Raw genomic sequence first — 15,266 nt, 5'->3', positions numbered from 1 at the left:
CCTTGGGTGGAGAATTAATATGCTAATGAGACATGCGATATACGTACTAGCCTGTGTGGCCACCACACGTGCAGGCTTGGGAAACCATCTGCAACATGCTCAACAGCAACACCCCTTCCCACCCCTTTGAATAATCATGCGTATCTCCTATAATGGGTAGTACAGTGCCAGATGGCGCTCTCTCCTTCTCAAGCACCCAGCTATCAGAGTTACTTTCCCTTTGCAATAAACTTCTTTACCTACTTTCACTTTGAACTCACTCTCAATTTTTTTATTTCTTTTTTATTTTATTTATTTTTATAGAGATGGGATCTCACTCAGGCTGGTCTTGAACTCCTAGGCTCAAGCAATCTTCCTGCCTTGGCCCCACAAAGTGCTAGAATTACAGGCATGAACCACTGCGCTGACCACACTCTCAAATTATTTTGTGCCACGAAGTCAAGAACCCGAACTGGCCCACCAACAACACAAGTAGCTTCTGTGGAAGGGGCTAGAAACACCTGCTGGGGAAGGGAAGAAGTGGTGCTGGAATGGAAAGCAGGACTTAAAGGGTAGCACATACATTCTATGTGGGCACCTGGGGTTTCCTCCTTCAAGAAAACTCTTTCTAAAGAGAGCAAAAAGCACACATCTCACAGCTGCCCTACCTGAGATGCAAGGAAGCCAGGCTGCTGCTGGGGAAAGTTTTGGGGGAGTTAGCTCCCCAACAGTTCCAGCCTGCCCTGCACCTGGACAGGCTCTTTCTGGGCTTCTGGGGTGCACTGCAGTGGTGAGGGCTGAGGGATGTGGCATAAATTGTGTCATGATGATGATGATGATGATGATGATGATGATGATGATTATTATTATTATTTTTGAGACAGAGTCTTGCTCTGTCGCCTGGGCTGGAGTGCAGTGGCCGGATCTCAGCTCACTGCAAGCTCCGCCTCTGGGGTTCACGCCATTCTCCTGCTTCAGCCTCCCAAGTAGCTGGGACTATAGGCGCCCGCCACCTCGCCCAGCTAGTTTTTTGTATTTTTTAGTAGAGACGGAGTTTCACCATGTTAGCCAGGATGGTGTGGATCTCCTGACCTCATGATCCGCCCGTCTGGGCCTCCCAAAGTGCTGGGATTACAGGCTTGAGCCACCGCGCCCGGCCCTTTGTGTCATGATTATTATTCCTTAAAAACCCTATCATTTGAGTCCCAGGAACCTCCTCAGCCTGTGCTTGCTACTCTCCTTGCTGCTAATCCTTCAAGACCCTCCTTGCACATTGTCACAGCTGCCAAGAATCTTCATCTCCACTCCACTTCATCCACCCAGAAATAGAAGACTGCCATCTACTGCTTAGACCTTCTCCACCTCCACCATCTTTAACTTTGACATTTTCTTCTTTGTTTACAGTCTATTATCTCTTGGCCTTTCCTGCTTTCTCACCCCTTCTGAACCTCATTTTCATCTTTCCTAATCCCTGCTTTTTCCTTATTTTCATAGGCCCAGGAGGACATTCTTGGTTTCATCTGCCTCCTAATCTACCAGATGGTCAGTGGGTTAGTCTACATTCCAGAGAGCAGCCTAGAATTCCACAGTCTATTGATCTTCTAACAATTCATATTACCAGTTCCCAAACTTTGCTGCTTCTTGTGTGTTCTCGATGTCTTAGAGCATTATGCTCAGTATCTTGGCACCAAAAGTACTGCTTAAAGTTTCTCATATCAGCATTAAGAGAGGGGACGAATTAAAAAAAAATAACTCCTACACTATATCAGACAGATTTATACAAACTGTTAATAGGTATCTTGCTAAAGTAACATTTCAAGATCAAATAATTTGGGCAAATTATTGACTAAACAAGATGTAAAGGCACATTATCATCTAACTTCTCAGAGCTATGAAATAGGCTCACAAGTGTTATGAATATTTCCAATCTAAATAACAGAGAGAGGCTCTCTAAAAGAAGATATTTATTAGGGAATAGAACATTGCAATGGGAATACACGTACCCTAGCAAACTATTAATATATGTGTCAGGGAGGTAAAAGAAGGCAAAGATTTCTAAAGAAAAAAATGAGGACTACATAATTGTTTTTGAAATACTTACCTTTGGTTACAAAGATCAATGACAAGGCGACACCAGTACAAGTTTGGACAGGCAGTTGCTGGGCAGATATTCTTGTATATATTTTTTGTACAGTTGCAATGGGTTGTGTGCCAGGTTGTGGTTTTTGTATAGTCTTTTTCATCATCAGGCACACCAGTGTCAGAACCCCTTCTTCATGGTTTTCGCTGGCTCCATTTGTCAGGGTTTTCCTAATATTCATGACTCCGTTTTGATTCTGACAACTTTTGCAATAATTAAGAAGATACAGTTGGCAAAGTTCCCAAAGTTATTTGACTGAAGGTTCCACAGAGTAAGTTTTGGGAAACACTAATTTATTATGATCATAAATCACTACATGTCTTAACATTGTGGGACCAGGTGCATGATGTCTAGCTACTTTGTGTAGCTGGGCAAGAGGGGCTTGTGAACACTGCCATTCCAAAAGAGAGAGATATTTTGACTGGGTTTTGTTTTGTTTTGTTTTGTTTCAGCTGTATTCATAGACAATAGAAATCATTCCCTTAAACTTGAGGCATAAACCATATACTGAAGGAGAGAGCATTCTGGTAATTTTCAAACTGTGACAGTTTAATAGAATTGGTCATTCAACCTCCAGAAAATTTTACCTTTGTTCCTTAAAGATGTCCTACATTGTGACTATTACTCGAGGCATTGTCCTTTCTTGCTAACCAAAATGTCCAATGGGATCTAATTAAACTTAAGAGATTCTGCACAGCAAAAGAATTATCAACAGAATAAACAGACAACATAAAGAATAGGAGAAAATATTTGCAAATTATGCATCTGACAAAGGTCTAATATCCGGCATCTTTAAAAAGAAAAAAACAACCACATTAAAAAGTGAGTAAAGGACATGAACAGACACTTTCCTAAAGAAGACATACACATGACCAACAAGCATACAAAAAAAAAGCTGGCTGGGCGTGATGGTACATGCCTGTAATCCCAGCACTTTGGGAGGCCGAGGCTGGTGGATTGCTTAAAGTCAGGAGTTCAAGACCAGCCTGACCAACATAGTGAAACCCTATCTCTACTAAAAATACAAAAACTAGCTGAGCATAGTGGCAGATGCCTGTAATCCCAGCTATTCGGGAGGCTGAGACAGGAGAATGGCTTGAACCTAGGAGGCGGAGTTTGTAGTGAGCCGAGATGGCGCCACTGCACTCCAGCCTGGGCATCAGAGCGAGACTCCATCTCAAAAAAGAAAAAAGAAAAAAGAAAAAAAGCTGAGAGTTCAGTCCTGGGTGTGGTGGCTCACACCTGTAATCCCAGCACTTTGCGAGGCCAAGGTGGGTGGATCACTTGAGGTCAGGAGTTCAAGACTAGCCTGGCCGACATGGTGAAACCCCATCTCTACTAAAAATACAAATATTAGTTGGGCATGGTGATATGCACCTGTAATCCCAACTACTCGGGAGGTTGAGGCAGGAGAATCACTTGAACCTAGGAGGGAGAGGTTGCAGTTAGCCAAGATCACATCATGGCACTCCAGCCTGGGCAACAGAGCAAGACTCCATCTCAAAAACATAGGTTGATCTATTGTCTTTTTTCTTCTATTGTTTCAGATGAGAAGTGAACTGTTAATATTGTTGCTTTGAGTTAAATATTTCTTAAAATCTAGGCAATACTATTCAGGACGTAAGCACAGGCAAAGATTTCATGACGAAAACACCAAAAGCAATTGCAACAGAAGCAAAAATTGACAAATAGGATCTAATTAAACTAAAGGGCCTCTGCACAGCACAACAGACTATCAGCAGAGTGAACAGACAACCTACAGAATGGGAGAAAAATTGTGCAAGCTACCCATCTGATAAAAGTCTAATATCCAGAGTGTACAGGGAACTTAAATTTACAAGAAAAAAACAAACAACCCCATTAAAAAGTGGGTAAAGGACATGAGCAAACACTTCTCAAAAGAAGACATTCATGTAGCCAACAAACATAAGAAAAAAAAGCTAAACATCACTGATCATTAGAGAAATGCATATCAAAACCACAATGAGATACCACTTCACATGAGTCAGAATGACTACTATTAAAAAGTCAAAAAACAACAGATGTTGGCAAGGTTGCAGAGAAAACGGAACATTTATATACTGTTGGTAGGACTGTAAATTAGTTCAACCACTGCATTGTGGAAAGCAGTGTGGCAATTCCTCAAAAAGCTAAAAGAGAAGTGCCATTTGACCCAGCAATCCTAATACTGGGAATATACCTAGAGGAATATAAATCATCATACCATAAAGACACCTGCACATGAATGTTCATGACAGTACTCTTCACAATAGCAAAGACATGGAATCAACCTGAATGCTCATCAATGAAACACTGGATAAAGAAAATAGGGTGCATATACACCATGGAGTACTATGTAGTCATAAAAAAGAACAAGATCTTATCTTTTGCCAGAACACGGATGGAGCTGGAGGCCATTATCTTCAGCAAACTAACACGGGAACAGAAAACTAAATATCCCATGTTCTCTTTATAAGTCTGAGCTAAATAATGAGAACACACGGACACAAAGAGGGAAACAACAGACACTGGGTCCTTCTTGAGGGGGGAGGGTGGGAAGCAGGAGAAGAACAGAAAAAATAACTAATAACTATTGTTATGCCCAGACCGTTTATTCCCCGAAGAAGACCACCAGAGTCCAGAGTCAAAGCCAAGCAGCAAGGATCTTTATTACAGGTTCGAACCTGGAGCTCTCACTCACTCGTGAAAACGAGCCGGGCAGGAGAGCTCCCCAACTGGGCTCCGGACAGTGTTATATAGTCTAAGAAAAGTAGGCATAGAATCATTATACAAATCAGATGTATGATTGGCTGATATTTGAACAAGGCAATTTGGCTGATTATGATTGGTTCCCGCCATTTCTAGTATTTCAGTTAATTTTGAAATTCTGATGACGTTTATCAGGGGCTTGCAGGGCAGGGGCAGGGCTTGTTTTCACAAACCCCGAGGCGGGAAAGCAGTCCTACAAAAGCAGAACAAAGGCAGTTAATCATATTGTGACAGGTTTCACAACAGGTTTTGCAACATGAATGTACCTTACTTAAAAGCGTCTTGTGACCTTGCCGTGCCACAGAAAGAAAAACAGGAACTTACAAAATCTTTACAAAATGTTTGTGAGAGCAGAACAAAGGTTTAGCAATAGGGTGTGGCAGGAGAGTGGGCACACATTTTTGTGTCCTTTCACTATTGGGCACTAGGCTTAGTACCTGGGTGATGAAATAATGTGTACAACAAAACCCTGTGACACAAGCTTTCCTATACAACAAACCTGCACATGCACCCCCTGAGTCTAAAAGTTGAAGAAAAATATGTCCGAGCCTTAACAGTCTGTGATTAAAACTAAAGTCAGTGTTCAAAGTGCAGTAGCTCCTTGGCTTCCCATCTGTTTCACTAGCAAGAGAGAATCCCCTAATAGTTTTAAGAATTCCTCTAGCTCTCAACCCTCAGTACCACAAATGTTACCAACATTTGTTGAAGAGTTGGTCCTCCGTGTGGCTTGCCTGTTGCCCATGGGGGGAGCAGAACTCCACGCTCCCCTGTAGGTAGACTCTTCAACCGCAGCTGCCTGTACCCTAGTGAAAGGGCCTGCGTCCACAGCGCCACCATCTGGCTGCCAGCTATGTCTGCACGAAAGCCCTGGGGGGCCAGCGGAGATCAGATCAGATCAACTGTTCCTCTTGACCCATGGTGGTTCACGCACCATTGCTGTCTTGAACCCCTAAGCTATCTGTGGCTGCTTTCTGAATACCCGGCAGGTCACAGAGCTAAAGTCCCATCCAAGCCACAAGCTTCATGGCCTATTCACTGGCACTAGAGCAGCAGATGTAGTTTTATGCCAACTCATCCATTTTGAGTTCTTCTGAAAAGTACAAAAGAAGATACCAGACTGGGAGTAGTGACTCACCCTTGTAATCCTAGAATTTTGGGAGGCCAAGGCGGGTGGATCACTTGAGGCCAGGAGTTCAAGACCAGCCTGGACAACATGGTGAAACCCCGTCTCTATAAAAAATACAAAAATTAGCCAGGTATGGTAGTGCGCACTGCAGTTCCAGCTATGCTGGAGGCTGAGGTGGAAGGATCTCTTGAGCCCAGGAGGCGGAGGCTGCAAGGATCCATGATTGCACCACTGCACTCCAGCCTGGGCAACAAAGTGAGACACTTTCAAAAAAGAAAAAAAGGAGAATACCTTCCTTCGATGTCACCATGCTTGATCAGTGGCATGGCCCAGAAAAACTGCCTGGAACTCAAGACTAGGTGATCAAAGCCCTTTTATTCCCACTGTAGCCATTTTCGTGGTAGCCACATACTAGCCCAGAAGTTTCCTCCAGAGATCTAAGCTCCTCCATTTACAAGAGGGATGCCCAGTGCCATGCATTCACTACACCCTGGAGAGGAGTTTGGGGCCTGAAAAGGGTCAGGTAGATGTTTTCCACTATGGAGAAGACCCCTGACCTCCAAAGCAGATTTCATAAGCTGCCTCATTTGAGACCTAATTCCCAAACTCAAATGATGAAGAAACAGTAGTCCTACATTTAAAAACTGCCATTCAGAAGAAAAGAAAAATCATTCAGTAATACAGGAGAGTGCAGGAATTAACCAGCTTGAGTGAAGCACAGCACAGTGCTGGAAGATAACAAGTTCTTGTTCACCAGTCCATGTAATAATGGTGAGTACGGATTCATCATTAAGAGTGAAAGTCATCTTCCCAAAAGAGAGCAAGAGATTTCCGTGACGACTGCTCAGGAGGAATCGCTGGACCCATTCTCTTCTGTGTCTTGTAGAACATTGAAGTTGGTACACAAAGATGTGTGGATTAAAGCTGTGGTTTCTGCCATAAATTCTCTTCCCCAGGTTAAAAGAGGGAAAAAGATCACCACATTGACCAGCACAGCATGCACTGATTTTGTGCACTTGACTGGTAAAGGGAGACACACCACTGAGTAGTTCCCTAGGGGAAGAAGTCTGTGGGTGTGTGTGGGGAGTTATGTACTAGAGAGGGGGTGGGTGAGTAACTGTATCTACACAAATTATGGAGTGAAGTTGCTCCCTGGATAGAAAGAGTCTGAATAGCACTGGGGCAGGCTCACAGTGAATTCCATTTCCTGCTTCGATATTGAAAACAGAGTAACAATAAGTTGTGTCTGGGCAAAGGAAATATGGAAAAAGAAAGTGATCAACTTTCACTTTATAAGGAAAATTAACACATAAAGTTCTTAAATAATTTTCAGTCAAATAAATTCTTTTATGACTTTGGGGCTTCAGAGATGCTGGTAAAAAGTCAAGACCCTGAAGACCAAAGCTTTCCATGCTGGGCAGGTGTCCCGGACAGTTTGCCTTAGGTGGAGGTAACCCGGAATGCAGGAGCAGGAGAACAGGTTAAGGGACAGACAGGCAGACCCTGAGGGGAAGGGGGGCTTATTCTGTGCCCACCAGAGACCCCCAGAAGGAATGTTTCATGAGCTGGTGGGTTTCTGAAAGGTTCTTCTGAGGTTGAACTGGGGATGCACTGGACAACTCTGAGGTTGAAGACCAGATCTATTCTGAATCATGAAATCAGCTAATTCCAACATACATGAGGTGTCTGGGACACAAAGAACTATGACAGATGTTGGTTGGATGGATTCACCTTAGTCCACTTCTGAGTAGAAAGGCCTGTTCATGCCTCCTTTGTATGCAGAAAGTAGCCCTGGAAGTCTGTAGGTCCACAGATGTCTTCAAGGCATTTTCTAGATAATAAAATATGATTGTAGCTCAAATGCATTAAAATCAACCTATAAGTAAAATCAAGAAAACAGGCTTGGTGATAGTAATAATTTTTAGTGACCACTGGTAATTTATAAAACTATGTGATTTGTCATTAGCTACAAGAACTTATTAGATTAAGCACTGGTTTAGAGGACTTACTATGGGTCCTTCAGGGTAAACTCTTTGTAACAACATACTTTCCATACTTGCTCATCTAATTATGTGCTAAAAAGATTCTAAAAATTCCCTGTACTAAAATTATGCATTCACCTATCTAAACATTACTTATCATGTGATGTTTAGATAGGTGAATGGGTGATTTACTGTTCAAACTGGTACACTTTTGCAAGTGAAAGTTACAGTTGCATACAGAGAGTTACATATTCATTTGAGGTTCTTTGAAGGTAAGCCTTTATAAAATAACACACACACACACACACACACACACACACCAACTTTTCTTTATCTGTACTTTCTATTCCAGGTTTGACCTTTACTAATAACATTTAGTTTCTTTTGACTTTTTTTTTTGAAATGGAGTCTCGCTGTGTCACCCAGGCTGGAGTGCAATGGCGCAATCTTGGCTCACTGCAACTTCTGCCTCCTGAGTTCAAGCAATTCTCCTGCCTCAGCCTCCAGAGTAGCTAGGATTACTAGTGTGCACCACCACGCCCAGCTAATTTTTGTATTTTTAGTAGCAATGGGGTTTCACCATGTTGGCCCTGCTGGTCTCAAACTCCTGACCTCAAGTGATCCACCCACCTGGGATTACAGGCGTGAGCCACCACGCCCAGCCTCTTTTGACTTTTCAACAGTGGCTTGGGAAAGCATTAAAGGTCTGTGCAAATATGTTTTAATAATCTTTCCTTTTCTTTACTGGGTTATTCAAAAACACTAATTTTACAGGTTGAATTTATTTACATTGTTTTGCACATTTCCTTTCTTTGAAAATATAGCTAAATTCTCACAAATTTTAAAATATGGGTAAGTTCAGCTTCAGAGTACTACTGTCTCTCTCTCTCTCTCTGTCTCTTTCCCTCTCCCAATAGCTCTGGTTTACAGGGGTCATCTCTAGTTGCCTGGTAGGTAGCCCTGGGAGGATTTAGGGCAGTGGGGATATTGGCGTGGTGTGTAAGAGTTAGATAAAGGAGAGAGGCTGGGAGTAGACTTGGGATTGGGTAGTTTGCACGTAAAACACATGCTCCCGGCTGAGTTATTTGTTATCTCCAGAATTGGCCAGCCCTGGGAGGGGCAGTCTCTCCGGAGGCCAGCAAGATGTTTAAGATAGCCAACCATCGGAGGGGGAGGCGGGAGGGATTGCATTGGGAGTTATACCTGATATAAATGACAAATTGATGGGTGCTGACGAGTTGATGGGTGCAGCACACCAACATGGCACAAGTATACATATGTAACAAACCTGCAGGTGATGCACATGTACCCTAGAACTTAAAGTATAATAATAATAAAAAAGATAGCCAACCATCCTAAGATGCAGAAAATTTTAGAACACATGATTAATGCAATTTCGTGTTAAATTTAATATGTGTGTAGGTTTACTGAAACAAGAAAAAAAATAGTAATTAATGTGAAAAGAATTCACCAAATATTGAAAAGGGCTCTAAGAAAGGCAATGACTACAAAGACATTCTTTCTATTATCTTCCCACTGTTTCTGAGATGTGAGTTCACATGACTACTGAATTGACAGTGTGGGATTAATTTCCATTCAGTCATCTTCTTAGTCTTTGTGCAAACTTTTGTGCAATTAATATAGCAACTGTCAGTTCTAGGAGCTGGGAATTTTTAAAAAACAAACAAATGCAGCCACTGTACTTTCAGTGTCATTTTGTCATGAATAGGAACTGAATAGTACTGCTGAGGAATGGGGCTTGCAGCTAGCTCTTCCTCATCATCACGTACCCAAAGGCACAAGACTCTGCAGGACGGAAAAAGAAATTCACAACTTTAAACTGTGTAGGTCACTAGAAACAGATTTCTAGAGAAAGTCCCACACTGGATAACAAAAATCAAAAGTAATGGTCAAAGGCCTTTGAAAGTTGCTCTGGGCTCTGATCACACACATTTACATCCCTTTTGTAACTAAAACAAAAAAAAAAAAGAAAAAGAAAAAGAAAATGGCCAGTCACAATGGCTCACACCTATAATTTAGTGTTTGGGAAGGCCGAAGGTGGGAGGGTCCCTTAAGTCCAGGAGTTCTAGACAAGCCTGCGCAACATAGTGAGCCCCTGTCTCTATAAAAAATTAAAAATTAGCCAGGCCTGGTGGCTCGTGCCTATAGTTTCAGGTACCTGAAAGGACGCGGTGGGAGGATTGCTAGAGCCCAGGACTTTGAGGCAGCTGTGAGCTTTGATCATACCACTGCACTCCAGCCTGGGCAACAGAGTGAGACTCTGTGTAAAAAAAAATTAAAATTAAAATTAACATTGGCAAGTTCATATTGATAATCTTTCTTTTTCTTTCTTTTCTTTGTTTCTTTTTTTTTTCTTTTTTTTTGAGACAGAATTTCACTCTTGTTGCCCAGGTTAGAGTGCAATAATGCCATCTCGGCTCACCACAACCTCCACCTCCTGGGTTCAAGCAATTCTCCTGCCTCAGCCTCCCAAGCAGCTGGGATTACAGGCATGTGCTACCATGCCCAGCTAATTTTGTGTTTTTAGTAGAAATGGGATTTCTTTATGTTGGTCAGGCTGGTCTCGAACTCCTGACCTCAGGTGATCCACCCGCCTTGGCCTCCCAAAGTGCTGGGATTACAGGTGTGAGCCACCACACCTGGCCATGGTAATCTTTCATTGGATTTTATACTTTTTTTTTTTTTTTTTAAAGAGATGAGGTCTCATTTTATCACCCAGGCTGGAGTGCAATAGCTCATTGCAGCCTCAAACTCCTGGGATCAAACGATCCTCTCACCTCAGCCTCCAAGTAGCTGACATTACAGCACTTGGCTAGATTTGATACAGATTTTTACAAATTTGTATTCACTCCTTTTTCTGCAGCCTTCCAGAAATGTGAAAATACAGAGCCTCTCTCTTCTTTTTTTCTTCTGTGTGTTTCCAGACTTTCAGAGCCAAAAGGATGTTCCTTTTCAGTGGGAGCCTCTTGCATTCAGCCATCTATGTATTCAGTCATTGACTTATTCAACATTCATTTATGTGGCACCATCAGTTTTCAAAATGTGAATGTTTGTAGCTCACTTTGAAAACAGAAAAAAAAAATGAGGTTGAAAGCATTCAGTTAAGGGTGTGCACATGGAATCTAGCCTCCACCACCTATTTGCTATGTTACCTTGGGCCAATGAGCTTTCCTCTCTGAGTCTCAGTTTCATCACCTGTAAAATGGAAAGAAAAATGTGATATAAGATATGGGAGGCTGGGTGGCTCATGCCTGTAATCCCAACACTTTGGGAGGCTGAGGTGGGTAGATCATGAGGTCAGGAGTTCAAGACCAGCCTGGCTAAGATGGTGAAATCCCATCTCTACTAAAAGTACAAAAATTATCTGGGCATGATGGTGGCTGCCTGTAATCCCAGCTACTAGGGAGGCTGAGATAGAGAACCGCTTGAACCCAGGAGGCGGAGTTTGCAGTGAGCCAAGATCTTGCCGCCGCACTCCAGCCTGGGAGACAGAATGAGACTCTGTCTCAAAAAATAAAAAATAAAAAAGACAACAGCAACAGCAACAGCAACAAAAAAACCATATGGGATTGTTGTGAAGAAATACAAGACTGTAGAATATGTGAAGCTCCCAGAACTTCCCTGCCAATCAGCAAATCTGAACACCTTTTGTTCTGGGTTTATAACTTTCACTACCCATATCAAGCTATAGAGTTTTTCTTCCCCAAAGGTGCTAGCAACACACTTTAGAGGATAATATTCATGTGCTCCACACAGCTGTATAACAGCACCCGCTTAGTGCTGTTATAAAGTCTGATGGTAACTCCTGGAAAGCTACCTATGACCCTCTGCTTCTGTCTGAGCCCATCTTGCAGGCTGGGCTTCTAACTGCACAGAGCACTGGACTTCATTGCTTCCATTCCGTTTCATGCAGCAGACGAATCATTTTCTCCAAACACACTGTGCGCTTTCCTTGCTATGCTTGGGCTGCTGGCTGTTTTAGCACACCATTCTCTGTCTTCTCAGTTTGTCGAAATTCTACTGACTCTTTCAGGGCCTGGTGCTAAGATGATGTCCTCCCAAAAAGCAGCTCTGACTGCCCCACTTCTACCAAGCAAGGGCAGAACTCACCAGGCTTCACAAGGCTCCATATAACTTTGACCATACAGAGATTTGGAATCTTTTACCTCACAAGTGTCAAGAAGATGCTCAACAGGGTTGTAACACTTGATAGGAATATCTTTAGGATAACGAAGATAGTTGCACCCTTGTGAGATTGTTTCTCTCTTTTTTTTTTTTTTTTTTTTTTTCTTTTTTTGAGACGGAGTCTTGCTCTGTCACCCAGGCTGGAGTGCAGTGGCCGGATCTCAGCTCACTGCAAGCTTCGCCTCCCGGGTTCACGCCATTCTCCTGCCTCAGCCTCCCGAGCAGCTGGGACCACAGGCGCCCGCCACCTTGCCCAGCTAGTTTTTTGTATTTTTTAGTGGAGACGGAGTTTCACCGTGTTAGCCAGGATGGTCTCGATCTGCTGACCTCGTGATCCGTCCGTCTCGGCCTCCCAAAGTGCTGGGATTACAGGCTTGAGCCACCGCGCCCGGCCGAGATTGTTTCTCTTAAAAAAAAGGGGGGGGGGGGTAAAATATTGCAGACCCTTTAGCAATAGGCCATGTCTCAGCTCCTCTTCCAGCCTTGTGAAGTCTTTTGCACCTTTTTTTGAAAAAATAATAGAGTATTCTGAATAAACTTTCAGTTCTTCAGAGTAAATTAACCAATATATAGCCTTTGGATCAAATACCATACCCTCATTTGGAAGTACATCTGACATTTTCAATATTTTCCAGTTCCCAACCAATCTATTTAATATCACTTGAGCTCCCATTCCCTAAAACGGGAAACTTTGTTGCACTTGTGACTTCTAACTACAGTTTCTTTGCCTACGTACTGTGTGTGTGATGTTTAATGTACCTACATAATGCTGTATTTTGGAAAATATTCAGTTCTACTATGGAAAAGACAAACGCTGAAATGGGTGAGACTCATGAGTTAAGCCTAGAGAGGTAACAAGTTAGCACCCATCAGGTCTGCTGAAGAGTTAAGTAGAACATTTGTACGGAACACAGAGAGAAAGGGATGGAAAGATTCAGTATTCAGCAGGGCTTGACAGGCAGTTCCTCCTGTGATCCCAGCTACTCAGGAGCTGAGGTGGGACAATGTGGTTGAGACCAGGAGTTCAGGACCAGCCTGGGCAACATAGCAAGACCCCTCTTCGACTTCTTCAAATTCGTGTCTCCCTAAAATGTACAAAAGCAAGCTGTACCCTGACCACTTGGGGCATATGTCATCAGGACCTCCTGAGGCTGTTTCACTGGTGCATCCTTAAGTTTGGCAAAATAAACTTTCTAAATTGATCGAGACGTGTCTCAGATACTTTTGGACTCACACTGTTTACCAATAGAAGGAACCAGAGCTTCTTGAAGAAACGGTTGATTCTAGGGCTGAGGCAGGAAATACTCAAGATAGGTGTATTAGGTCGTTCTTGCATTGCTATAAAGACATACCTGAGGCTTCATAGTATACAAAGAAAAGAGGTTGAATTGGCTCACTGTTCTTCAGGCTTTATAGGAAGCATGGTGCTGACAGTTGCTTCCAGTGAGGCCCCAGAAGCTTACAGTCATGGCAGAAGTTGACGGGGAGCCAGCGTGTCACATGGTAAGAGTGATGCAGGGAGGTGCCAGGCTCTTTTAAACAACCAGATCTAATGTGATCTCACTCATCACCAAGAGGGTGGCACTAAGCCACTCAAGAGGGATCCACCCCCATGATCCAATCACCTCCCACCATGCCCCATCTTCAACATTGGCAATCACAATTTCAACATGAGATTTGGAGGGGACAAACATCCAAATTACATCCATAGGACAGAACTTTTTTAAAAAAAGATAAAACAGGATTATCCAAAAAAAAAAGGGCAGGATTATCTTGTAATGCCAGAAAGTGCTTCAAACACACACACACACACACACACACACACACAGTAGGAGTTTGTCAAAATGACACAAGAGCCAATTGTGCTCCTCAATGACCAAAGCTGGAACAATTTAAAAAACCCAAACAAGGTGGTATTGGATGGTAACCCAAAATAAAAAATAAATATGCATGAATCATATAAATAAATACTGAATGAATTTAAAAGTGGAGGAGAATAGAAAACCTCCTGTGCAGAAGTCTGTACAACTTATGTAGCTACTCTCCCCTCAGTAAGGTGAACTAGAACTTTCCACTCTTTATTTTTATTTTTTAATTTTTGTTGAGACAGGGTCTCACTCTGTTACCCAGGCTGGAGTACAATGGCGCGATCTTGGCTCACTGCAACCTCAACCTCCGTGGGCTGAAGCGATCCATCTGCTTTGACCTCTCAAAATGCTAAGATTACAAGCATGAGCTACCTTGCCCAGCTGACTCCCCACCCTTTAAGTGTTGACTGTACGTCGTTACTTCCAAAGAATACAACAATGAAAAGGGGAATAAAGACAGCACCTTTACTGTGGAAAAGCCTGACCCATACTACATCAGCCAGTGGATCAAGGTCAGCATTGACACTAACAAGTCATGCTGATACGACCCTTCATATGATTTGATAAAAGTGGCACTTCCCCTCTGTGATCTTCCTCCGGAAAACACGCAACCCCAGTCTAACCAAAAGAAAACATTTGCCAAATCCCAAACAAGGGACATTCTACAAAATACCTGACCAGTGTTCCTCAAAACTGCCAAGATCATCAGAAACAAGGGAAATCTGAAAAACTGTCGCAGCCAGAAGGAGCCTAAGGAGGCAGTGACTACATGGAATGTGGGATCCTGGATGGGATCCTGGAAGAGAAAAGCATCATTAGCCAAAAACTACAGAAATCTGAATGACGAACACATGCACTTCAGCTAGGAGGAATGTCTCAATATTGGTTAATTAACTGTAACAAATGCACCACACTCGTGTAAGATGTTAATAACAGGGAAACAGGATGTGCAGTACATGAGGGCTTTCTGTTCTGTCTTCACTTTTCTGGAGATTTTCTGTAAATCTACTTTAAAATTAAAGATTCATTTTTTTTTAAGAAGCCTGAGATTTTAAGATACTAGGCTTTCCAATAAGCAAAAGTTACTTTCAAACAATTTGGTTTTACATATGTTAAGAAAAGTGATTTTTAAAAATGAATCACTTATACACAAAGTTTTATTTTCTGTCTGGGTTAACTCACACACATATCTGGCA

The 15,266-nt window shown here is 42.6% G+C and overlaps 1 long non-coding RNA gene across 1 annotated transcript; it reads right to left on the bottom strand.

Annotated features, from left to right (window-relative positions):
- Window positions 1–5,024: 5,024 nt before the first annotated feature.
- LOC111521075 lies at window positions 5,025–11,199 on the bottom strand. The gene is made up of 3 exons (XR_002724864.1): window positions 11,170–11,199; window positions 7,746–7,890; window positions 5,025–5,081 (listed from the first exon to the last, which is right to left on the bottom strand). It is a non-coding gene; the product is annotated as an uncharacterized LOC111521075 (long non-coding RNA).
- Between the last annotated feature and the right edge of the window lie 4,067 nt (window positions 11,200–15,266).

This window comes from Piliocolobus tephrosceles, chromosome 7 (genome assembly GCF_002776525.5).
Source record: "Piliocolobus tephrosceles isolate RC106 chromosome 7, ASM277652v3, whole genome shotgun sequence".
Taxonomy (NCBI): Eukaryota; Metazoa; Chordata; class Mammalia; order Primates; family Cercopithecidae; genus Piliocolobus; species Piliocolobus tephrosceles.
The sequence above is the reverse complement of the archived record's forward strand: the minus strand, read 5'-3'. Positions and strand labels throughout refer to the sequence as shown.